The 25847-nt window shown below is 46.0% G+C and overlaps 1 pseudogene; it reads left to right on the plus strand.

The window, feature by feature from the left end:
- The first annotated feature begins 23741 nt into the window (after positions 1–23741).
- On the plus strand, positions 23742–25595 carry LOC115312626 (annotated as a pseudogene).
- Positions 25596–25847: the final 252 nt, after the last annotated feature.

Raw genomic sequence — 25847 nt, forward strand, 5'->3', positions numbered from 1 at the left:
GCAACCCCAAACACACTCCGAAGCACCTGAAACACTATCATTCAGTGGCATGACTGCAGAATTGATCAATTGTTGTGCTAACATGAAAATCTTACGAAACAGATCCGCGAGTGAACAGCCGACGCTCCGTTTTCCCGACGCTGCTCCTCGGTGTAACTATGCCAGTGCCATAGAACGGCATCCGCTTCGAGATCCTCGCAGAGAGCGCGCCGCATTTGCCACTGCACTCCCTCTAGAACACTGTAGCCCGGTCGCCATGCGCCATTGTCGTTTTGTTTTGGCGAGGTCAGGTCGGCCACGCATTGTTACACAGTGGCAAAGAAAATCGAGGTCGTCCAATGGCATCGTGAAAACGGGAAAAACGTACACCAGACGTCCCGAAACTTCAAGCTCGACCGGATACGGGAATGGGACAAGAGTTGTGACACTTAGCTACAGCATAACTACGGGAAAGCCAAACTTCGACGAAAGCTAAGTAACGACTTGCCGGTGTTCAGTGAATACAGGGATGACGTGCTCTTTAAATACCTGGACTGGAGCGCGAAAGAAGTGCAGGACGAGCCGTTAGCAACTGGCTTCTTTCTGAAGAGGCTGTCAAAATAGCCATTGGCATGCAGTTGAGAAACATCGCGGAATGCTGGAAACTTTTTCTTGCGACCAACTCTGAGGAGTCTTTTAATGGTTCTGAAAATGATTAACATAGCAGTGACAAATCTTTGGCCTAATAAAGTCGATGTTCCCAGAGGTAAATAAAATATTAAGTCCATATGCAATGCACTTTTTTTTTTCTGGCGGATTTTGTTGTCGCCATCTTGAATTTTGGTGCCGTTCCGGGATAGCGCCCCCCTCACTTTGCAGGTAATTTTGACTCGCGGGCGGGGGGGAGGGCACTTGCTCGGAATTTTACGGTATTTCATTTGATTTGATTTGACTGCATGAAACCCAACGGCAAACAACAAGCTAACTTCCAATGGCAGCTACGAGACTGTTACTTTGCCTACTACGTCTAAGACTCCATCTGAACGAAGGCCGGTGAAACTACCGCATTCGGTTCTCCCTATCAAACCCTATCAAACCACTTCTTGTTTGGGGACAGATGAGGAGGAGAATTTATCTGATCTTATCATTAGCAAAACAGGGCAGACCGAAGAGCTAGTGTATTTGAAAACCAACCTTTTGGAAGAAGAGCTGTTTGTATTGCCCACTTCATCAAATCGCTGGGCGCTCTGAACAGCCACATGTATTTGGGCTCCAACGATTTTAGGTTTTTTTCAAAACAAAACGGTCAATTAGGCTGTGGTCTGAGCTGATTTTTGCTTGTCATGAGTGTCATCAAGTTAGAACCATCTAACGGACCCTGTGAACGAACCATGCACAGCGGGGCCAAAAGAGAGTCTTGGCGTTAATGACGCTGCTGCCCTTCGCTCTATGAGCATTAGTTCTGGCAGGCTGACCTCGAAGAGCTACTATCTGCGATAGGAGTGCCATCGCTGAGTAGAGGAGCATTCTACGGACAGGAGGAAAACCTCGGAAAGGTAGCAATGTTGCATTTTGTGGCTTGCTTAATAACAAATATGTCTTAGAGCAATAAAACATTCGTTACACCGTCTTAGTAATTGCTTTAAGACGTAATTAAGATTATAATTGCCATGAATGGCTTGGATAATTCCTAGCCATTGTAATGAATGTGCCGTTTTTTTCTCATTTTATTTCCTGTAGACTTTTTCCTCAAGTTTCAAGTGCAGCAACGCATTTAACAATTTCTTGTCAGCTTTGTATGTCATCGGTACCTTTCTCACTTAAATGACGGTATGCACGCGATTGCAAATACTTCACGAGAAAAAGAATGAGGGAAACTGTTTGCGAGCGAACGACCTCGCTTTGTCAGAACGGCGTCGTTACTACCGCAGGTCCCCTTGGAACACTGCATATATTCAGCTAAGTACTTGCTGATTGAGCTCGCACTGATGGCCACTGGAACAGTTTCTCTAGCCAATGGGTTTTAAACCCTACTATTTTTGAGAGTGTATTTGAAATAGTTTCTACCGCCAGAGAAAGGCTACACATAGATGCCAGCTTAGTTGGTGAACGGCCATATTTACCAGTGTTTAATGTTGGCTGGTACTGGGGCTTCCTCAGCTTCTTTTCCTATGATCTAGCTCTCTCAAATGGAACCTTAACCAGCAAGCCTGGTGCTTAATTTTAGCATTTATTTGCCCTTGCACTTTTCGGACTCCCCGGGCAACCGGGGAGGGGGAAGTGACGTCAACAACGCTCTTTAAATGTTGATTGGCGGAGTCGCTGATGACGAATTTCTGCAGAAGAAAACAGAGAAAAAGTGAGCAGAAACTAGTAAGCCGGAAGCTCCATCATTAACGGACGTAACGTCAAAATGATGTATGAATACTTTGCTATTATGTCCCTTGTGTGTGCTTCGAAAGAATGATGCAAGATGAAGTGTAACGCGTCCGCGCCGTCCCGTCAAACTATGGACTGTACCCTAATAATTGAGTTGTTGTATCTGGCGGACAAGCGCAACCGGAGATATCGGGATGTTTTTGAACTCCCGGAGCACATATTTTGGAAGCAGTACCACCTGGCGAAGAATTTAGGGCGGTGGCTGAGTGACAATTGCTACGCGAGGAGCTGGAGCTGCAGAGACTGTGTCAGTCAAGTATTGTAATGACTGTGGAGGACCAAGTGCTGTGCGCCCTTCGGTTTTATGCTACGGGGAGCTTCCAAGGCATGATGACAAGCACATAGCACGGGATCAAGGCATGGTCAGCATCACCTTGCGAGCCGTGTCCATCGCTATTGTGCGCCGTTTGGGAATCAAACATGGCTGGATCCACTACCCCCAAACGGCAAGTGAGAGGGACGACTTGGAGAGGGGCTTCCAACTATTTGGAAAAATTTCGGGCATCATCGGGTGCATCGAATGGAACCTACATTGTATGACGATGCGGATGCAGGGTAGGCATAAAGGGTTGCTCATTTTTTTTGTCCAACTATATAAACATAGGTTTCACGGGAGGGAGTAGTGTGGGTTGGGGGGGGGGGGGGGGAAGCGGGTTCGACACTGCCCCCCCCCCCTTTTTTTTCTTTTATGCTGTACGTACATACTTTACACAGCTAGACCGAAGCACATTTTGCGTCTCCAAGCAGACGGTTCCTTCTCGTTATGTATTGTGCATTATTTCCTACAATCACCTGTCGTGGATTTCTTTTTTTTGTGCTTGTTATTAGTACTCTGCGAATGGTGCTTAAGGCTGGAATTGGCCCTGCCTAACGGTCTCCTTTGCTAGGTCATTCGGGGAAACTACTGAGTACATATATCCTATGTATACAACAGGTATGTGACGCCCACTGCCGAGTAATGTGCATCGACCCATGCTACCCAGGATCAGTGCACAACTCCTTTGCCTGGCGCTTCTCCTGGCTCCGCGACAACTTCGAGCAAGGCCGGCTCATCGACGATGGCAGGTTCCTGCTTGGTGTGCATGCTCAAATTGTTCAATCCGTGAATGCCGGCTGAGCCCGGATTATAGGCTACAATACCGTATAAACTGATGATTCTAACATTGTTCCTTGTGCACGCACTTATGTACATACCCAGGAAGTTGTTGCTGCACAAAGGTATTCTTTTTTAACCTTCCCAGTAAATAAAACAATATTCCAACATTTCTTTGTCTGATTATGCAGGAGACAGCGGGTACGCCTTGAAACCTTGGCTCATCAGCCCTGTCCCTGGGGCGCACACAAACTCCACGGCCAGCGGCCGGTTTAACAATTCCTCTATGAGGTCCATTGTGGAGTGCTGCATTGGGCTGTTGAAATCCAGATTCCAGTGTCTGCAAAGACACCATGCTCTGTATTACCATCCAACAACAGCCACCGCCATTACAACAGCGTGTGTAGTGCTCCAGAATATATGCCTTGCATCGATGGAGCCAGAACCGGAGCCAGACGCCGACTCTGGCACTCGGACTCTGGGTCGAGCTCAGACAATTCTGAGCCGGGCTCGACTGGGTTACAGCCAGCAGGTTCCTGCCCACCTTCCAGTGCGCCTCTCGGACAGGGCGAAGGCTCTGAGGCAAGGCCTTGTATCTCGGTTCCAGACCTGCCAAAGCCATGCCATTGTGGGGCCCTCTGCATGCCACTCTGGCAGTACCTTACACCAGCAGCGGTAGCACCACATAGGAGTCGGTCGTCGATCTAGCCTCTCTGGCAGTCCTGCCGTCCAGGGAGGCCAGCGACAACAGGGAGCCCCCCCCGTCGTCATCATCGCGACCATGCTGGCAGTTCCGCAAGGACTGAAGTGCTGTGACACCCAAGGTCCTCGTCAGCACCCTTGGTGCCAAGGAAGCTCCCAGCAGAAGTGCATAAAACTCTTTCCGGTCCACTGGCATGACAGTTTATGAACTGCGCAGTCTCTTGAGCTCTTGCTCCTCACAGTTCTTAGCACAGCACGGCCCTCCGACTTGCTCCCAAGGGCACATATGTGGTCCTAGAAAAAATTAAGCAACACTGCCGAATTCTTGATAGGTATAGCACCACACGGGACCACCACTTTCATGAGAGGAATGGGGGCAGAACAAGCGACAAACATGTCACAGAACACAGGGGGATCCTCGACAAGCTGCAACCGGGAAATGTCCCAGCAGACCGCAGTTTTGATATTTCGGACAGTGTCGGACTTCATCGTGCGAAGCTCCATATACCCGCATTTCAGAAGGACAAGCAGCAGTTGAGTGTATCATATGTGGAGAAAACAAGGAAGCTTGCCAATGTAAGAATACACGTTGAGAAGGTCATCGGATTGGTGCACAAGAGGTATGCGATTCTGAGGAGCACTAGACTTTGTTGCATGCCGGCCTGGTGGTGATCTGCCAGCGGTTCACAAGATTGTAACGGTGAGCTGAGCCCTTTCCAACTTCTCTCCCTCAGCAGTACCCATAAATGATGCCATTGCCGAATGAGGCAAAAGGCCTGCTTAATCAGCTGTATCATTCACTTTCAGAAAGTGACCGGTGTGTTTGCTTTCTCCCCAAAGCACCTAGAGAGCCAATTGCTGCAACCTCCAGGGAGATCCTGGTGCCCGCAGTGTGGCACTGAGCATGGCGATTCAAGTGCATGTCATGGCCAGAGCCACAGTGCAGTTGGCATTTCTTGGTCTTGCTATGGTCTTTTCCGTAGATCGCAGCGATCGGCTCTTCAAGCACTCTGCGGAGGAAGTAGATGGTCAGGCGCTTTCTACGGCGTACCACGGTACCGGGATGCCCATGGTCCATGAACTCAAACAATTTCCACCTTGGTAAATTTTTTGCGACAACCAAAGCAAAAGCAAATTAGATGTAAGTGCTCATACAGCGTGAGGAGTCTGCCAGCGTAAGGTGACACTTGTTTACGCTCTAGATGATAAATTTTAGTTTGTGCAGTAAGACCGTTAGAATGGGCTCTTTAGCATGCATGGCGCACTGATGATGCACAAATAAATGCCTGATGCTCATACAGAAATATATGCCACAGGCATCACTGAGCACTCTATTAGCCCCGAGAAGTTCACGTGGCGCCCCCTTACGGCGAACCGGGGTGACGTCACGGCGAGGAGAGAATTTTTCCCCGACTCACCCCGCTCGGCCTGTGGAGGCTGTGACGACGCTAGCTGTCGGTGCACTCGTTTCTATTTCTTTTTTTTTTGGCGTGTCTTTCGCAGGAAGTGTAAATTTTTATATGTGCCTTTATTGAGGTATGGCCTGTAGCTACAGGTGAAACTTCAACCAACATTTTAAGCATGGTTGACAGGGCAGGCCACGCATGAATCACAGCTGGTATATGAAAATAAAGAAATATGGCCACAATTGCAGGAGCATCATTATAGATTTACATCTTGCACAATAAATGCTGTTGATGGTCTGAAGGAATTGGCAGGTTATGTATACTATTTTTTTTGTATCTCTGCTTTTAAACAAGATCGCCGAAGCAGAAAAGCTGCATGCTCCTCGAGCAGCATGCTAAATACAGTCTGGGCCATGGGGAGAGAATCACAAGTAAGACAGCCCAAGTGCAGGGGCAAAGTAAAAAAACAAGGAACATTTATTATATACATTGCTCGCATTTGACCTTTGCTGGATTCGGATAGTATTTTAAAGGACTACACAGGTGGTATTTGTGGACTTGTTTATATCAACCCTCAAGAAATCTATAACAAAAGTAAGCGAAGATGTCTAGCTCGTTATTAGTCCCTTAAGTCCTAAAATTGAGACTACTTAAATCGAACTGCCCTGAAGCTAAAATACCAGAAGCTTTTCTCACGCAGACTATCGCCCTTCACAGGTTCCACATTTTCTGCTACTAGTGCTGCATCTACCGCTGGACAGACGTTCGAATGCTTGCTTTTACTCCTGTTTTCCTCTGTTGTCAGAGAGTCCAGCTGTAGGAAGTTTGGAGGCTGAGGAAGCTTTTGGGGACCTGCTACAGTCTCTTTTAATTGGAAATAAAAATTTAGACTAAACGGTGTATTTTTTTTAATACCCAAGGCTGGAATAAAGAATGTCAGGAAAAAGTATAAACATTCCATATTACGGCACCATTGCTGTGCATATTTTGGGCAGTTCAATACATACCATACAGGCAACTGGGAGAATTCGGCCGTTTTTGCTGCTACCATAAAAAACTAATTTTCAGTAATGTTGCATCTTTAAGAAATATGCCTGCGTACGTGTATAAACTATATAATTAATTCACGAAGAAGCTACATTTACGTAAAACAGCCCTGTTCCACGAGCACTTCAAAGATCATCAGATGTAGGGACTTTAAAACATCTGCGAACCAGCACATGCAGAGTGGAAGTGCAGAGTCGGGGTCGCGAGCTAATTTGCCGACCACCCAAAGGCCCTTGATATAAATGCCACTTCAAATGCCTTGAAAGCGGGATGTAATATCGTCCTAAATCATGAACAGGCAAGGAACAGAATTGCAGCGTCTGAAACACTTGCGCCACCGCTTCACCGACCCTTTGCAAAGATTGCCTTGTGTCATGTGGACGGACGGAGAGGTTCATCGGCGGAATTGCCTCCTCTGATAGCTTTCGGGATTTGTAACCCAATTTTAAAGGTAAAAAGGGCAAGCAGGCTTATAAAATGTACGGAAGCACGTCAATATCGGCCTAACTCAACGTCTTGTACATCGGGTACACGAAGCCCAGCTCCTCGAAGAGCTTCCGAGACACAACGCCAAAGCGGAAAACCGGTGCTGGGAAGCGAACCGATGCGAGGTCGCGGAGCGGAGTACTCCCCCTGACGTCACGGTACACCTCACCCAATCAGGGCGCTGCGACCGCAGCGACGCTTGTGTTCGCTCTCGGGGCTAATATGGGGTAACCAGTTTTTGAAAAACCGTACAGTCATAAGTTTTAAACTTCGCAATTAATTTTTGAGACAGCTGTAGGTAGAAAGCTAGATCCTGAAATATTAAGTTGTGTCTACTTCATGAGGAACACCATGGTACTTCTAGGATTCGTTCAGGCAGTTAGGGACTACACGGAACAGGTCATACGGATAGCTTGGCAAGCGCTCGCGGTGGTATGGGAAAATGGCGGCGGGGGGCGAAGCATCACGGCATGACATAATGTGCAAGGCATCTATGCTTCAGCTAGAGTAAGTGAGCCAGTTCTGCCTTTCGTGGCTTGATTGCGTATTCATTTGCTTGCACGTGATATATTGAGTTACATAGTTCGGAAAGAGCTGATGGTGGCCAGTCATCCTTGACTTCACGACGACTAGGTTCAGGTTGCAGAACGACTTCTAGTCCATTGTGAGCGAAGCTTTTCAGAACATTGCGATGCTACAGAAACAATTGAAGTTACGGAGAGCCTTGGACATCGTCAACTTACGCAGAAAAAAACGAGTCGTCGCTACAGTTGAATCACAAACAGTATTCAAGAAAGAGCGGACGCGTGTCTGCATGCGGGCATACTCTTTTTTAAATGACAACCCGCATGCAGATATTTTTGCATAAACGCGACCTTTGGTAAGTGATTCTTAAGTACTGCTAATCATTTGAGCAATTGCATTCCTTTTTGTTTTGCTTAAACTTTATTAAAAAAAGAGAGACGTTTACAATCCCCTGTAATGCCGAATTAGAGCGCAGCTCTTGAGGAGGAGGAGGGGAGGGTACGGAAAGGAGACTATGCCCCTCATCCTCTCCTGATTGCCAATCATTTAGGGGAAATTATTCCGCTAAATTTAGCGGGGAAACGTTTTCCACTAAATTTAGCAGGGAATTTTTCTGCTACATTTAGCAGGGAAATTTTTCCGCTAAATTTAGAATGAAAATTTTTCCGCTAATTTTAGCGGGGAAATTTTTTTTGCTGAATTTAGCAGGGAAATTTTTTTTTGCTGAATTTAGCAGGGAATTTTTTTTGCTAAATTTAGCAGGGAAATTTTTCCGCTAAATTTAGCAGGAAGTTTTTCCGCTAAATTTAGCGGGGAAATTTTTCCGCTAAATTTAGCAGGGAAAACTTTCTGCTAAGTTTGGCGGGGAAAGTTTTCCGCTAAATTTAGCGGGGAAATTTACCCACAATGGACCGCGCGGTTACGCCGACGCCGCTCAAGCCGGAAACGGGCGCCTAGGAGCTGCACTCTAAAGAGAGAAAGTAGTCGTTCATTCCAACACTCCTTTCAACTTCTTGATGCATCAGAGGCTTCCATAATGAAACTTTTACTGCAATAGCTTGTATTGCCCTGGCCCGATTCATACTGCTGCAAGCTGTACCACTTGCTTTACAATCTTAAAAAAAAAACAAAAAACAGTTTCAGTAATAAAAAAATTAAGCTGCTTTGAAGTAGTTAAGAATAAAGGAAGCCCTTTCTTCACTGATGCTTTTTCTTGTTTTATTTTGGAATAGTACAAAGAGTAAGTTCATTCACAGGTGTTCTATTTATTACCTAATGGAAGTGCATGCCATGTTTGCAAGCTGTTCAGATTGACAAGCATTGAATGGAAATATTGAGGTTGAAAATTTGTTGCATTCCTTTTTTTTTGTTGTTTAATTTTGAAGCATCCGTTTCCACTATATTCTGGCAGTCTCAAGCACCGTACCGGAGGTACTCAAAGCTTTTCTTATTAGTGCCAGTAAGCTTGTGTAATGTGAAAAATATTTCAACTGAAGATCGTTGCACTGTACCTTCAGCTAAAGTTGTTTTTTTACAGTTGCAGTTTGGGGGGATATTTTAAGGGTTGGACCACGGACGATCCGTTGCCCCACGGATGATTGAAATGGTGGTCGCAACCAGTGTAGTACTCAAAAAGTCAAATATTGAGCAACCTTACAGCGGCTTTGCCTGTCATTAACATGTAAAAGTGTTTGGGGTTAAGTTCTCAAACTTGACCTCCCAAAATTTTTCACAGTCTTCTGATGAACACCCAAATTTCCTGGCAGTCTGTGATAAATTATATCTAAAGTGTATAACTATACAGCCACTTCCAGCCAGTGATGGCCGAAAGTCAGCGGCCAGTGGCTGGCCAAATGTGAATGGCCAGGGGCTGGTAAAAACTGAATGGCCACTGTTGCGGCAGCAGCTAGTGCGACGCATCGGGCGACTGCAAGTGGGGACAGAGCACGGGCGGCACGAGACAGATGGAGCGCTGACCGGACGATCTCAGCTGCGGGCCATGGTGGCTCACTCCCTTTGTGCATATATTTCTGTAAATATAAACCTGTAATAAGTGGCGACGAGGAGAAACGTGATTGAACAGTCTTGTTCTGTACTGGGAGAGACGAAGTACCGCCGGTGACCATGTCGAAGTTGGAAGCATTTACTGGAGAGGGAGGGGAAGCGTGACAAGAGTACGTTGAAGTTTTGGAAAAACACTTCATCGCTCACAGTGTTCCGGCGGACAAACAGCGTGCAGTATTCCTGAGTTTGTGCGGAAGACCGATGTATTCCCTACTCCGGAGGCTGGCAGCACCCAGACGCCCAAGTGAAGTTCCACTCAGCGAAAGTTTACAGCTACTCACGGATCATTATGCACCAAGACCGTCCGTGATTGTCCAACGCTACCACTTCTATTGCCGAATGCAGAATGAAGACAAAGCAATTAAGGATTTTATCGTCGAGCTATGTAAGCTGGCGGATCCATGCGAGCTCATGCCTACGTTGTTGCAACTGCATGCCTACGTTTTTGCCACTGTATGAAGTGCTTTGTATTTAGTCTTGTGAAGCCGCCCAAGTACGGAAACTGTCAAGTTCATGCCAGCGAAGAGCTGCATCTCCTAAGCTTGTCTGATTTAACCACAACATTTAATGAAGATGTTCCGTGCGAGTCGCGACTAAAAGAGCTCAAAAGGAAACTTGACGGTTGTGCTGAAGATGAGGTTGAATGTGAGGATCTATTTGATGGTGCAGCTGCATCAGCTACTGTCACCGAATACATAATTTATTATGTAGCAGGGTTTCCGTGCAACTGCTAAAAAACACAAGCTGCTCAGTGTGCAAGACTGGACTAATGGCCACAACTAGCGCTGCATCATGTAGAAGACCTGAGGCAGCTCTAGTAGTTTGCAAGACGCGAGGGGGACTGCTGCATCTTAATGCTGCTTTGTTTGGACTTTTATATGAAGCGGAGAAAATATTTCAGAAACATGCAAGTGAGAAACACGCATACGACATAACCACTGAGCATGTCCTGGACAATTTCCACTTATCGTTTCCTTGCCATGAACACAAAGTGGAGGTCATGGTGCACGTTTTGCACTACTATGTTGCGATGTGAATGCGTCAGTACTGCAAACAGCTGAAAATTAATCAGGCAAACAAAACTCAAAATCTGCGCAAGCTACCAAAAGTAGTTCAGTAGACCGCTTTTCCTGGAACGATCATAAAATTTGAAGAGCAGGAAAGGTTTAGTAAGGCAGACATTTCCGGAAAAAAAAAAGAACTTCCGAAACGACTGCCTTACCAGACTTTTTTAGCTCTTCAAACTTCTTTTATCAGTATGTCTATTTACTTCACGAGTATTTTTTTTTAACAGAATCACTTTTACTTCACCTGGTAGTGCACAAGTAGTGCAATGTTGCCTTTTGTTTGTCAAATGCTGTTTTTCTAAAATGAAAGGCTGTGTAACTTCTCTGTCTAATAAACAAAATTCATAAATCGAAGCATATCTTTGCTTCATTTGTGTGCTGGAGCTAAAATTCAATGAGTCCTTACTGTCAGTAAGCCAGCTGCATAAAAGAATTTTATTTGATCGTTTTGGCGTAATGTTGCGATAAAAAAAAGGTGCATGCCGCTGAAAGGCAGTTTTCATGTATTAGTTGTAAGTGAGGCTCACGAACATAGATATCTTCTAAAAGGTATACCAGGAATGTGTTGTTTATATTTTAAATTAGATTAGTTTGTGCAAATGAAAGAATCGTTTTGCCGGCGCTCCCAATCGGGGCGTACTTAATACACAGATAGTGTACCGTCACCATGACAGCCCTTCAGCGTCCCGTTTTTCGCAATCGACTATGTACATGCCGACAGTGTGCTTGATTCTACGTTTTTCGCTTCAGAAAGGAAGGAAGCACGCGGTATCTGAAAAAACACTTGAAAAGATGCTAGCAAGAACCCCTTTTCGGAATGGTTAATAGCATTATATAATATCAGGAATATCCACCGCCGCTTAAAAATAGTTGCTGAATGCTTCACTCCGCGCGTAGCAAGCAGCCTCGTCTAGGCCTTGATGCATGTGGGACCATCTGGCGGCCCGTATAAGAAACGGGGACAAAAGTTCAATGCCTCCAAAGGTGGTGTTACGCCACCTGACCATTTTTACACAGTACCGTGGTGAAAGGGATCGGCGACCAAATGTGTTAGTGCACCATGATCTATTGTAAATACCGATGAACCGCCCACTCAAAATATGAAGATAATTCAGAAGATTTTCCTAGGAAAATGTGGGCGGAGACGGCTACCAGACGCGACAGCAAATTGACGTTTTGTACCGAGTATGTTTCAAAAGGTACTTGTTCGGAAGTAGGTGTCATTGGCAGCCATGCTTGCGGCGGCGCCGTCTCGCTAATTCAACTTTTTCTTTAGTAGAGCTTTCTTTTTCGCCAGAAAGGTTGTATCGTGAACACCGCGATGCATTCGAACTCCTGGAGGAGATTCTTCTCAAGCAATAGCGCCTGCCGAAGAACGTGGTGCGGAGGTTGTGCGACGAACTGCGCGAGGAACCGGAGGTGAGCAGAGTGCGTAGCTCATAGATGGTCATGACTGTGGAGCCTCAAGTGTTGTGTGGACTACGCTTCTACGCCCCAAGTAGCTTCTAAGGCATGGTGGCGAGCAACGAACACATAGCACGGGACCAAAAGACAGTCAGCGTTGCGGTCCCGTGTCCGTCGCTACCGTGCGTCGTCTCGGGGTCCAGCGTGGCTGGATCCACTTCCTTGAGACGCCGAGCAAGAGGTTAGACGCGGAGAGGAGCTTCAGGCTGCTCGGCAGGATACCCGGCGTCATCGGTTGCGTAGACGGGACCGTGGTCTCTATCGCCAGACCGTCCAAGAATGACTCGTGCCCACACACAATTTCGAAGAACTGCGAGCAGACCGACCAGATCGGCCCGCCGCCTGTTTTCGGTCCTGCTTTGCAGTCTGCTAATTAAACCCTTCTTGGGTTCTATCACCACCAAAGTCTCCTGTGCCTACAGGACAATATGCAAAATCTCACTCTTACTCAATGCATCACCAACACCACTGAAACCTTCTCTTTGCAGAGTATGTCAGTACACTGCTGACCAATGTGCTGGAACGTCTTGAGCGTCCGCAGTCTTTCAGGGAGGCCGCTTCTGAGCTGTCAACTCCTCCCCCTCCTCCACCCATGATTGCCAGGGTGGAACCTAGACCTTCCAAGGCAAACTTGGTAGCTGTCCACGAATCTCGGTTTGGGAAGACCTAGGCACCGTCTTATTCCCTCTGCCCCAATGTTACTAAATCGGCTCAGTTGACAAGCTCCGCATTAGCCACGCTTCGGAAAGCCGGCCCCCTTCGTTTCTGCGAGCGTGGTGGCGCTACCGTCGCAGCCCGGCCAATCCGCAAGGCCGACTAAGTTCTGGGCAAGCTCGGGACGCTGGCTTTTCATTGCAAAATCAGGTGGTCGGCAACACGTCAGTGGCCCTTGCACACTTCTTTTTAAGAAGTCGACTCTGCAAGTAGATTCTTCTGTGGCCACATGATTGCAAATATGCACGCCTACAATTCCTTCCAATTCAAAGGGTATAATGCAATGGATAGGACCATAGGTGCCTAGCTTTGAATAAAATGTCCAAGCGCAATTTTCTGCTTGCGTGATATTGAAGTAAGACGGGTTTTATCTCATAGCTGAGGTCCCTCATATTCGGCTATGACCAGCATCTACAATCAGGGGTGCACAGGCGCTGAGCTCGCATTCACTCTCAGTGCTGCATCCAGTTCTCGATAAGTATACCCCACTTATTTGTCACAGGAAAACAAACAAAATGTTTTCAACCTTGTATTTGTTGCAACAACGAATTTTTGGCAAAACTAAAATTGTAGATAAATAATGTGCAATGTTTATTTCTTTTTCCACGAAAAAATTGTGACCAGAAAGCAAAATACCACGGCTCAAAATACCTGTAGTTGGCAATCACAGGAGCCAGGCTTCCTTGTTTGATACTGCCACATTTATGTCTCTGACTTTCGAATGGTGTCTCTCGCATAGAAGTGAATACACATTACAATAAAAAAGCTGAGTAGTTGGGCAATGAAGTTTTCAAAGTGGCCTTTGCACCCCACCCCAACCCCAGCATTAAAGGGGCGGTGAAACTATTTGAACATTAAACGAATGTGCAGTTTGTATTTTTTTATTGTTTACCTCGACATAAGTACGAGATAATGTGCCACTATACCCCGAAATATCTCTATTTCTGTGAGCAATAACAAAGTAAAGAACACTTTCCCAACCTGTGGCCACATGGTGGCCGTAAATGGAATCTGAGGTGTGATGTCATTCGGAGTGGTTTTTGTAAGTGATATAGCTAGGCAATTGTAAGCTTTATTTAAGGTCAAGTTTAAAAAATCTTGTTAAAGCATGCAGGAATGCATCAAAAGCCTAATATTAGCGCAAAAAGGGTATGAAATATTTGTGGCGCCTAGCTACTGCAAGTAAACAAAACCTGCCGTTGCTGTCAGCCGTCGACGCCCAAGGCGCCTACTTGAGCAAACCGGATAAGTCTTTTCCTTGTTCGTCAGAGTCCGAAGTATCGGGAGTCCACTGGCGATGCCGAATGCGTGTTGTGTTTTGCTGTGCCCGAACCAAGATTTGAAAAGTCTACAGATCCGAGGCAAAAATCTCAAATATCATCGCCTACCGATCAAGGAACCACTCGGAACTAAGTGGTGTCGCAGCATCGGAAGGGACCCTGGGGAGGACAGACGTGCGTGTATGCTCCGATCATTTCGACGAGAATCGCAAGTACAATTGCACAAGAAGTATCCTTCGTGATGCCGGGAAGACTATGCCAAGAGCCCTCTTGAAGTCGAACGCAGTTTCTTCACTTCAACTGCCCCCTCCCCCCCCTCACGAATCCTACCATCCCCCCCAGCGAACGAAACAACGCTGAAATGTCGCAGAACTTCGGTAAGTGGCGCTCTTATTTTCGTAGACATTATTTACAGTAGAGGCTTTATCACAAGTTTTGGTTTTCAAGGGTGATGAGCCGACTGAAGAGGCGTACTGCTTCGAGGGCGTTGCACCTCATGAGCCCCACGAGCACTGCTGCCGTCGCAGTCTCCAAGCAACCACACGCGATGCAGTGGAACGTTCAGACTCTGCGAAGAGACACAGGCGTCTTCTGAGATCCCCAGGATAGCTAGGTTCGACATTGTACATGTTTCTTTTAAAAGTACACGGAAGTGACGTCTTCCCATCTGATTGGTTAGAAGCAAGAGTGACGTAATTTTCCTAGAAAAATGTGGGCGGAGACGGCTACCAGACGTGACAACAAATTGATGTTTCGTTTTGTACCGAGTATGTTTCAAAAAGTACTTGTTCGGAAGCAGGTGTCATTGGCAGCCATGTTTTCGGCAGAATTCGACTGTTTCTTTAGTAGAGCTTTCTTTTTTGCCAGAAAGGTTGTATCGCGAACACCGCGATGCATTTGAACTCCCGGAAGAGATTTTTCGCAAGCAATAGCGCCTGCGGAGAACATGATGCGGTGGTTGTGCGACGAACTGCGCGAGGAACCGGAGGTGAGGAGGGTGCGTAGCTCATAGATGGTCATGAATGTGGAGCCTCAAGTGTTGTGTGGACTACGCTTCTACGCCACAAGTAGCTTCCAAGGCATGATGGCGAGCGACGAACACATAGCACGGGACCAAAAGACAGTCAGCGTTGCAGTCCCGTGTCCATCCCTACCGTGCGTCGTCTCGGGGTCCAGCATCGCTGGATCCACTTCCCCGAGACGCCGAGCGAGAGGTTGTGTGGCTTAAGGGCTTTTGTATACCAGGCACAGCTTTTTTTTTTTTTTTTTTTTTTTTCATTTCAGTTGTGAATCATTGGATGCAAATTATGCTCATCTAGCATGCCTTGTGAGTTTATCAAATTATTTACAATCGGTGTCGGAGTGGCCGTACAGATCTACGGTCATTGAATATTTGCCTATGTGTCGTCCGTCATGTGTGGATTGGCATGAATGACCTCTAGATGTCATTCTCCAAGATGCATTTCAAGTAGGGCTGGGAAATTCATTGATGAACCTATTGATTAATCGGCTACCGATTTAATCACTATCAATTTTTCTAACCGGTTAATCGGTAAAATTCTGACGAACCTAAAAAGGTAAAAACTCAGCGCTATCACCACGGAGACGTGGATGAGTACACCTGTATAAAAGGCAAACTTTAGGCTAAATTTTAGCCTAAAGTAAGCTGTAGGAGCGAGATTTGCAACTACAGACAATTGCAGTAGGTTACACGTGTCCCGTTCATTTCAACACCGTTTGAGTGTCTGTTTAGCGCAGCAGAGGCAATTGTGAGCAATCAAGGGAGGTCGCTCTTGCCAGAGAATATCAACGAACCTCTTTTCCTCAAGCAGCTGAAGTAATAACCTGTGAGCGTGAGTGTCTTTCAACTGTTCTGAACTACACATGGAGGCTGATCCGAAATCCAAATGGTATATTCCGCCGTTTGTCACATATTCAACAAAAACCAAAACCAAACAAAAAATGTTTTTTTTTATATTTTGTACGAAAATGAGTGAGGCCAATTAATCGATTAATTAATCGATTAAAGGGTGGCGATTAAACGGGTTAAACATGTTAATCGATGCCCAGCCCTAATTTCAAGGCACAATAAAGCTTCAGGTGCCTGGGCTTCATATTGTCATTGGTTCCTTTATTTGGGTTTCCCACGAATGTATGCTGAAATTATTGTATTTCCCTAGCCAGATCACGTACACGGTTAAAATGAGAAAAGTCGTTTTGAGAATGGTCAAAATCAGAAAGCATGTTTTTAGTAAGTTTGAAATGAGAAAGGTTAAAATGAGAAAAAGTATGTTTGAGAATGGTCAAAACCAGAAAGTATGTTTTGAGAATGGTCAAAACCCGAAAGTATGTTTTGAGAAAGTTTGGAAGGAGAAAGGTTAAAACGAGAAAAGTAGTTTTGAGAAAGGTCAAAACCCGAAAGTATGTTTTGAGAATGGTTTAAGTGAGAAAGGAAGAAAAGCGAAAGTTGTTTTACGCTGGGTTGAAATGAGAAGGTGAAAATGAGAAGGTAGAAATGCGAACGGGTTCAAATGAGGACCACCTCGGTGCACGACTCCGTGTGGCAATTTTCCTGGCTCCGAAACCGACTCGAGCAAGGGCAGCTGGCACGCGACAGCCGATTCCTGCTTGGAGAACCATACTGAATTCATTCCTTACGCACACAGTGGCTCCCACTGCTTGAAAGTACCACAATAACTGTGCTTGTTGTGAGGCACAGACACAGTTCTGGCTTTCACACTTTTCACACTTTTTTCACGCGGTTCCAACACGGAGAATACACAGGGAGAATAAACAGAACAGAGGAGTGCAAGGCAGACCGGATGGATGGATGGATGTAGCGGGTGGTAGCTTGCGCCACCTAGCCTAAGTCTAAGAAAGACAAACCAAGCTAAACGCGCTCACTGTTGTCAACCGAGTCGATAAAAGCCGAAACCAAAACAAAATACAATTTTTTTGGCGCACGTTGTGCCATTTGGTGCATAATGGCGCGAGGTATTGGCTGTGGTGCAGTTTCCGCAAAATGGCGCAGGATGACGCAGGCAAATGTGTCCGACGCAAAATGGTGCAAATGGGGAAGTCGTTCCACCCCTGTAGATGCACGGGTCCGCGGCAGATTGTTTGGGTTTTTCCTTTTTCTTTCTCTTTCTTTTCCTATCAGTAAACGTGGTTGTGAGTACCGCTCTTTTCTGTCCTGTTCTTCTCTCCACATTGTGCGCTGGATACCTTCAATATGATACTTAACTTTTATTTCGTACTGTATTATTGTTTGCTGTCAGACCAAAGAGGAGCTAAATTGTTCAGGTTTATCGTTTCCTGAGAAATGGAGCTTGTGCTGGAGTGCAATTAGCAGAAATAGCAGCTTACGCAAAACCAGGCAGAATAAGGGGTTGGGTATTTAAACCTGCGTCCTATCTTCAGGCATGCAGGCAAACTCCTATGCAAAAGCTGTGACCAGCCGCTGGGTCCAGGCTGGTGGTAGCAACGACACCACCATCAGTGCCAGCAGCATGGGCTCTTTAATGCTGCAACAAAGGCCGATTCCAGCATCTGCAATGCCAGCATCAGCATTAGGATCCCAGTCACCAGCGGTTCAGACGACGACAACGACGACGACGACGACGACGACGACGACAACAAGAACCCCACGTATGAGCCATTCACCAAAGAAAGCTGTGTCGGGTAAGATTATGGTTTTTCCTTCGCTTCAATACAGGCTTTATGGGAACATGGAAAAGCTTAATTTATCATTTGAAAACAACAGAAGCTACAAAATAAAATGGGTCTTAAATTAGGCCATGGCAAAAAAGAAATATGGGAAGTCTGTCACAACTGAGATAAACATACATCCGCCATGGTCAGAGGCACACAATCTGTCAAAACTGAAAAGCACAAATTTCTAAAACTACGGTGTAGACCGCATATAACGTATGTCGCGGGAGTCGCGAAAATCCGCACTATAAGCGGTACCGCGTTATAACCGAAACATCAATTTTTCAGGCCAAAATACATGCCATCAGACAACTTACCTTTGTAAAAGAATTTATTTTATGTTAGATGAAAAATAAAGCTTAGTTTGAGGAAAGTCTTTATTTTACCAGACTAGTACACTTCTCTCTCAAGTGTGTCACACATTTTGAAAGAAATGAGCGGCTTTTGCCTGGCGCAGCCTTTTAGCGGCGTCGCGGGTTGCGGACGGACGTTGCGAGCGTTCAGGATTGCTAACCCTAATCACTTTTCTCCGGAGATGAAAACGCGTGAAAATTCGCATCCTTCATACGGTACGCGCCAGTAATACCTCGAACTTGAGCACAGGCATGAAATGCGCCAAATAAGAAATCCGGGCGATGTTCGAGGAGACAAATGCTTAGAAATCACCACTGTAGCCGAAGTAAACAAACACGACGACACGGGCGTTTCTGCCGTCTTGAGAGCGCCGCCACGACATCGCCGCTCGAGTAGGTGGATCTTCCCTTCTAGTACGTGCTGGGTTATCATAGCGACACACAACGAAAATTCAGTCAAGGATAGCGCTTTTACGCGGAACGATGAGATGAACGCCGTCTACGACGACGATCACATTGTTGATCACAACCAGCAGCCGGCCCGCGACCGGCATGGATGCAACGCGCGCGAACACTTCTCCTCGACCTGCGATTGGTCTGTCGTTGCAGTTGTTGGTTTCTAATGCAGCGGAGGGACGCACGCACGTGAACGACACGTGTGTGCGTCCCTCCGTCGCTAGGGCAACTGAAACCTCTCTCTTCGCTTCTCCCGCTTCTTCGAGCAACCTCCTTGCCCCGCGAGTGCCGCTTGCGCAACGCTTGCGGCTCGCGCCGTCAGCGCAGTTATCTAGTGTCGCACAGGGAAGCGTGCTCGCTGCTCCAGTCGTCGGCGCGGTCGGCGGGCTGTGCCAGAAACCGCACTATAACCGGTATTTCCCTTCGCGCGCCTGCGTTTTAAGCGGTATGTAATTACATGGAGTTCTATGGGAGGCGAACCGGTGGTTTAAAAAAACCGCGTTATACCCGGTCCTGCGCTATAAACGGTTACGTTGTAAGTGGTCTATACTGTATTTGCTCTAATTGTGGACCATTTTTGTCAAAGCCGTTTCTACTTAGACGATTGTTTGATGCCCTGTCTGTTCGGAATGAGTAAAATCACTGACATTAGAGGGCAGGGACATGAATGAGAGTTTGGTCAGTCAGACATTACAATAGTCAATATGTATTTGTTCTATTCAGATCCGAGTGGGATGATTGTGTTCGAAACTACTGGTGGTTATAGGATGAACCTTGTTAAAAAGCGAAAGTCAATCGCCTTCGTCGTGGTGAATGCTTATATGGCTTTTGTCACAGAGAGGAGAAGGGTAGCCGTATAAAATATAAAACGCTATGGGCGATTATGCAGAGTGCACTCCCAGTTGCTAGCACTGTAGCGTTATGGTTAGCATGAAGCATGATAATTTATAAGGGTGTCCAAAAATTATAAATTAAATTTACAACTCATCCTTGGATTGCGAGCTAAAAAAAAATTTCAGCCCTCATGATTTTTCTTGTGTCCATAAGTAATTAGTTTTCAACGATAATCCCTGTTTGAGGCATCCACATACAGAGAATAGCCGAGATACAATTTTTATTTTTTTAAATAGATTAACAATTACAAGTAGCCATACACTTTTCTTATAAATAAACACCCAAAAAATATGCAGCGTCAATGTAAGGCAATAATGCTCTGTTCTTCGGTGATAAGCTGAGCACAAAAATGAGGGTCAAACACTAAATATTCATAACTTTTACAGGAAAGACACCTTCACAAGTGTGGAACTCGGGTTCCAGGAGTGAAAGTTCTTGGTAATCGAGAGTTGCCTCCAACAACCGTTTGCTGTATGCAAGACATGTTACAGCCCCTGCGACGTGTCCATGAAGGGGGTTGGTACTCTGCTCAAGGTACGCACCTCTTGCCCCCCTGTGCACATGAACCGCTGGGAGAGTCAACCACACATCAACGGCAGGGGGCTGGAAACCTGCTCCTCTCATCTCTCATACTGTTCATGGTTCATGGGTGCCTCCCCAACCAGAATGCTGCACCTGTTCCAGTTGATGAACATCCAACTAGAACTTCAACTATCAGCAAGCACTTTTGGTCTTAGCTGTTGAAGATGTGAATATGATGCCACTCTTTTAAGTATCTCACGTTTTTTTTCTCCCGATGCAGTGTTTCGCTGCACTTTTAGGGCGCAGCTCTTAGGCACCTGTTTCAGCGTTTTTCAGCGTCAGTGTCGGCATGGCCGTCCAGGTAACCACCTTGCTAAATTTAGTTGGAAATTTAATTGGTGCTGAGGTCACGTGACATCAATTTTCCCGCTAAATCTAGCAAAAAAACTTAACTTGTTCATAGGTGACGTGACACGAAGTCATGTGACATCATTTTCTCCGCTAAATTTAGCAGGGAAACTGAATTGGTGTTGAGGTCACGCGACGTCAATTTCCCCAATTTAGTGAGGAAATTTTCGCTAAATTTCCCGCTAAATTTAGCAAAATTTTGGCTAGAGTTTAGGAAAGAGGAGGAGGAGGGGGGAGGAGGAGCAGGGGGAGAGGAGGGTACAGAGGAGGAGGAGAGACATACCCTCCCCTCCTCCTCCTCAAGAGCTGCGCTCTAATTTCGCATTACAAAGAATTGTAAACATCTCCATTTTTTTAATGTCATCATCACATATTTTAGTATCATTTTCCACGGGTGTGGAGAGAAGAGCAGGAGAGGCTGATGGAAGCGCACCGCGACCAGCCCTTAGACGTCGCTGGTGATGGGAAGTTGGAATCTCCTGGCTTCAGCGCCAAATACCCGACCTGTTTCCTGCACATTCCCTGTGTCAACAGGATCCTGCACTTTGAGCAAATTCAGGTTGGAGAGGTGCGGAATGATTGCTACCACCTCCTTACAGTACCTTCGTAATCAGATGCATATTGATGCCTTCGATTACACCTAGTTATACTGACACGCTCTGCGGCTGAGCAACATCATTCAATGCTCTTGTGGAAAAAGCAGAGCTCCGTGGCTTTTGATTAATAGCCGTGATTATAAAAAAATGCTCGCTGGTCCTTGTAATATGGATTTATCTAAAAAAGTTACAATTTCATATCTGGTGTTATGGTCATCTTGCAGTCTTCTGCACACCTTTCCTGTCCTTTGAATTAATTTCTACACCTTCGCCTATATATACTGGAAGAGAATTTAGCAGGTCTACCTGATCCACCGACTTTCTAACGTGACAATGGTCTAAAACTGCAGCCAAGCTGTGAAATGAGATTTTGTTCAAAGCTAGATGCCTGAAGGTCTTTTATTTAGAAAGCAAATAGTTCAGAACTTGCGAGGCGGCAGAATACTTAAATACATATGGCATATCATACATGTGATAACCATTTCAAAAACTGAGTACTACTTGCTCCACTTTACGGGAACTATACAGTGGGAAGCGGTGTGCTGCAGCGGGCACGTGGAAAAACAAGGTCTCCTGCGGTCCCTTGCCTTCACAAGGAACAAGCAGCTCACGACACAGTACCTGGCCACCGACAGGCACCGTTCCATCGGAAAGCACATGAGGGAAAAAGAACCGGCCATCCTGCACCAGTTGGACGTCTGGCACATCTTAACAAGCAGTAAATATCACATATTATAACCGACTTCAACTTTGCCAATCTACACTGCTTGCCAATTTGGCAAAAGCTAAGCTTGAGCAATGTTTCGCTTTGCTCGACTCCAACATCATTTTGCTTGTTCACAAACAGACAGCTTTGTCACTGAGTGTGAATGTACAACGTAAAAAACCTAGCTAACAAGGTGGTATTTCGTGCACTCAACAATTTGCAGGCGTCAAGAACTTCAATGCTGCAGGCAAAAGCCAGGACTGCAGGTCAATTTCTGACTGGGTTCAGCAAGCAGTAAACCATATGTACTGGTGTGCCGCAGCTAGCCAGGGCAACGCTGACCTCCTTGTGGATGCCTGGTGCAGCATGACCAGGCACATGATCAACATCCACGTGGGCCACCCTGGCATCTACACCACTTGTTTCCATAACGCCATCAAAGGCGAATGGCTGGTACCAAGTGAATGGGTGTTTCACATTCTCTCAGTGTTCTACAAAGTGTAAACGAAAAGGGAGATAGCCTTTAAGAAATAGAATACAATAATGTGTACGAAGATTTTTAGGTGAACATCCGAAACATGAATTAACTAAATTTTCATAAAGCAAACCTTGGTCATGTTTTTTTTTTTTTTCTTTTGTTTTAAACACGCTTGTGCATGCCCGGTCCGGTGACGTGGTGACCAGCAAGTCCTTGCTGAAGGACCTATGCCAACTGCCTCCAAACACACAGGCATAGGCTTTGGAGTCCTTCCATTGCATGCTGAACGGTTTTGCACCAAAGTGGGCTGAATTTCACACAAAGGACATGCTTGCCAGGTTAGTAAATGAATGAATTATCCAGAAAAGAATCCTAAGGTGCAGCTCCATAGCAAAATATGGAAGTTCTATCTATCTGTGTGACATGCATTTTGGTGCTCCACTTAACATATTAAAATGTCAAAAACTGTTGTTTTTGTTGTGAAACTACTCATAACGATCACTAAACTCTCACTGCATGAAATTATATTTCGGCGTCTTCTACGCTATGACATACCACCTGGTCACAACTGTAGCTGTTAGCACATTGAACCGAGTATAAAAATATTCATTGCTACACAAAGCTGCCAGAACAAAGATATCCATAATGTGACAGCAATCCTCACTGCTGGGGAAAACCTAAAAATGCACAAATATCAAAGTGCCGACAAAGGCAGCGATCAGCACATCAAGCGACACGCCCCTTTTGGGAGCTGCTCCATACCTGTTGGATCTCATTATCTATCGTAGGACATGCGTAGCTGCGCTGCACTAGAATGAAAAAGGCAACCAGGAGCAGGTCATCACCCGAGTCGGTCAGAAGCAATGGGAGCTCAAGTCTCCGAAAGCCAGGAAAGGGCACCATGCTGCTCGTCCCCAGAAGACGAAGGCCACATATGGTAATTTAGAAAAACATTTACACCTGCGGTGCTTTTTGAGTTAATGCCAGCATTATGAGATCCATTTCTGTACCAAGTGACTAGGTAATATGTGCACTTTGTAAATCATTTCTAGCCCACTAACCATTTTGATGTATTGACAGTGAGAGTTTCTAAATTAATGTTTTATTAGATGAACCATGATGGCCCGTTCACACTGGAGGCAGATCCACAAACGCGAGGCGGTTCGGGTCATTTCCAGCCACAAAAGCGGCTGGAGCGGCGCGGTAGGGCGCGTTTTCAGGATCGGTCCGAGACCGAATTTTTAGAACCACTTTCGGCGACCGCGGGGCGGTTCCTCAAAGTGGGCCAATAGGAACTTGATGCTGCCGTGACATTTGGTTGACGTCATGCTAGCATCCGCACAGTCCCAAGATGGCGACCGTTGATACCACCAGAGCAGCGGAGTCGGCGAAGAAGAAGAGAAAACATCCGGTGAAGATGGAGGTCCTATTGGACCTTATAAAGCAGTATCCTTGTCTTTACGACAAAAGGAATCCCAAGTATAAAGACAATAGTTACAAGGAAGAGCTTTCGAGCAACCTCGGCGTGCATGTCGGCGGTGTCGAAGGTATGTACTTTTCTTGTTCTCGGGAACGAATATTGTTATTTGGCTCCGATTCTATTGTTCACCAAAGCGCTCAAACACTCTTCAGCTGCGAGTTAGGAAAACTACCCATTTCGGTGTGATGTGCTAAGCCAAGACTCAGCTGACAGAGGGCTATCGCAAGCAAACATCTGTTCGCAACGTGCGCGTGTGCGGTCGGACGAGCGCGTGCACGTGACTTTGGAAAGAATCCCCGGTGCACGAGCGCTCGTGCAACGGTAGCGCTGTTGAAAGCTCAAGGCGCACAAACGGAGTATTGAAGGCACCTCCTCCGAACGAGCACATTTATAGAGCAGCGCTTCAGTAACCATCATTCACCACTTTGTAAGCAGCGTCAGTGTCTGAGCCACATTTCTTACAATGCATAGATTTGTTTTGGTGTCAAAAGTTTGTGCATCACGGTTTCATTTTTTTTCAGGAAGTGTCTTGACGAACAAATTCAAGAATGCCAAGGACTCGTACCAGAAGCAAAAAAATAAAATATCAGACAGTATGAAGAGTAGTGCTGGGGCAGGGGAGGTGATCAAAATAACTTGGCCCCACTACGTTCAGATGATGGAAATAATGGAGCCAGTGTTGCCCACTCCAAGGTATGTACTCGTACCTCTTTAAAAATGCGTGGAACTTTGCGATACAAAAGCACTAAATCACCCGCATGTCGTTTCAGCCTCCACACAAACTTGGATTTTTATGGTGAAATGAGGTAGGTTTTAGTTGATTAGGCAACGTTAAAAATATACCTAACTTGTTCTTTCTACATTTGTTTGCTGTCACGTCAATTCACCATGATGATGATTAAACAGCAGTGGCACCAGCAGTGGCTCCACCACCAGCAGTACCAACAATGGCAGTGGTCACCTGGAGGAAAGAAGGCTGGTGTCGGATGTTCCAGTATTGTGTTGAAGATTGCTATTGATATATTTAGGTGGACGAAATTCTTGCTTTATCTACAGGGCTGATAAGCAAAATGATGACCAGTGGGAGCCGTGAGTTCACAATGACACTTTTTTTTAGTAAAGCCCCACATATTAAAACATAGCTTCATCAAAATCCCTTTCTTTGCAGGCCCGAAGAACGGAGAGCATCGGGCGTGGCAGGCGGCAGCCAAACGTAAGGTTTCCTCTATCATAGTTTGATTGTTGATATAAAAAATTAGCATTCATCCTCAAGGATATCATTTAAATTTACAATGAATATCGCACGTGATCACCCTACACTGATGCCCTAAAGACATGCAGAAAATAAAACTCGTATGTACAAAGGCAGGCAAAACGAACCACGGCGGGCACGTCAGTCACCTGCCAGCAAGTCAAGGTAAGCAATTTATAATGTACTTATTCTGAGTTTGTTTCACACAAATTTGTCATACCAGGCCAGAAGAGAGAGGCTCTGGTACGCAGGACGCCATCGGTGCCTGTGTCGGCCTACTGCAGAACATTCAAGAGAGGCGCACCGGGAGGGCCGAGAACTGCCGGGACGTTGTTCACCGCTTTAGCATGGCAATCGCTGGCTGACTGAGATCCCTTGATGAGTGTAGCCAGTTGCAGGCAATGCACGAAATAGAAAATGTTGTTTTTTCAGCGCAAATTCAAGCCATTTATAGGCAAGAGGCGGAGTCCTGAACTAGGAATGAATAAATCACTTGTAACAGCAGTTCTTTTCATTAGTTTCCACCAGGTCCCATGACCAAGGTGTCCTGCCAGGGAACTGCTCCTCCGTTTACAAAGTGGTGGGTGAGCTTTGCCCGCACCCTGTAGGCTTCCGCGTAAATAGAACAGCCACACAATAGATGGTGAAAGGTTAAGAGCGCAAAAGATTTACTGAGCGCAAAAGATTTACTGAGCGCTCAGTAAATCTTGTGCGCAAAAGGTTGC

This window comes from Ixodes scapularis, unplaced genomic scaffold, assembly GCF_016920785.2.
Source record: "Ixodes scapularis isolate PalLabHiFi unplaced genomic scaffold, ASM1692078v2 PGA_scaffold10__122_contigs__length_95168666, whole genome shotgun sequence".
NCBI classification, from domain to species: Eukaryota; Metazoa; Arthropoda; class Arachnida; order Ixodida; family Ixodidae; genus Ixodes; species Ixodes scapularis.